General features: G+C 32.4%; 1 protein-coding gene across 1 annotated transcript in view; it reads right to left on the reverse strand.

The window, feature by feature from the left end:
- The window catches only part of LOC106873942 (neurogenic locus notch homolog protein 1), an 80,641-nt gene that overhangs the window by 51,675 nt on the left and 27,614 nt on the right, over window positions 1-1,352 (reverse strand). The gene's annotated exons all lie outside the window — the stretch shown is intronic.

Genomic DNA, 1,352 nt, shown 5'->3' on the forward strand with positions numbered 1-1,352 from the left:
CAGACGAGAAAAATTATTTGTGTATGAACGCTGTGAGGCACGAACTTGAAAGTAGGGACGAGGTAGTTCGCGTGTTTGCTCGGAAGAAAAGGATTATTGACCGGAAGCATGTGACCATGCCGGTGTAAGGGGAAGAGAGAGAGTGGTAGAGGGAGAAACAAAGGGAGGAAGTAGAAGAATAGGTGAGCAACTAGAGGAAAAGAGAAAGAGAGGAAGTACGAGGGTGGGGGAAAGAGATACGTAGTAGTAACAGAGGAAGAACGAGAGGGGTAAAGCGAGATACGTAGTAGTAAAGAGGAAGAACGAGAGGGGGAAAAATGATGTATACAACTGGCTTCTTTCAGTTTCCGTCTATCAACTCCGCTCACAAGGCCTTGGCTGGCCCGACGCTATAGTAGAATTGTGCAAAGTGCCACGCAGTGGAACTGAATTCAGAACCATGTGCTTGAGAAGCAAGCTTCTCACCACACAGCCACGCCAGTGATTCTGCATATATATATATATATATATATATATATATATATATATATATATATATGTATATGTATATATATATAGTGTGTGTGAGAGAGAGAGAGAGAGAGAGAGAGAGAGAGAGAGAAATATTACAATATATAAGGGAATGTAAAATTCCAAACATACAGGAATATTCAATTTAGTACTATCAAATTTAATTTTATAATAAATAATATATGTATATAAATATAATTTTGAGTTCACAAGAGATCATTGATAAGATAAGTGATGCCGTTTATTTTATTAATAATGTTTAGCGTTCGAATTTATTTATCTAATAACACTATCTTTTTATATGTATTTCTGTTAATAAAGATGTTTACCACTAGTCCACAGATATTATTTTAGATGAATCATACCTTTAACTTGAATGATTAGTATTAAGCGTTTGCATTTCATTTATTGTACAAATGAGAGCTTTCCTACAAGGACTGATTTTTTTATTATTTATTTAGTAAGATACGTTATTTGAATTCTTATTTTTCCTGAGACCTGAGAAGTGACCGTATTTTGAGTAAAATATAATCTTGATCAATTTGTTATGAACTGAACTGGTTTTTTCTACTATAATGTGGCCACGAAACGCGCGTAGTCAACACTTTACATTCTATTTTGTCAATTTACTCAGTTGAATTAAATTTTTAGTGCAGTAATTTATAGATTTTTATGGATTTTATACTTTCCTTTAGATTTTATAGATTTTTAAGTTAGTATTTTGTAGAATACGGTTTTCTTGATGGTGATTGGTCTCCTTCATTGTTTGAATTGTATATCGGTGTTTCTTCTTTAAATTATATTCATATATAAATATATATATATATATATATATATATATA

This window comes from Octopus bimaculoides, chromosome 3 (assembly GCF_001194135.2).
Source record: "Octopus bimaculoides isolate UCB-OBI-ISO-001 chromosome 3, ASM119413v2, whole genome shotgun sequence".
Taxonomy (NCBI): Eukaryota; Metazoa; Mollusca; class Cephalopoda; order Octopoda; family Octopodidae; genus Octopus; species Octopus bimaculoides.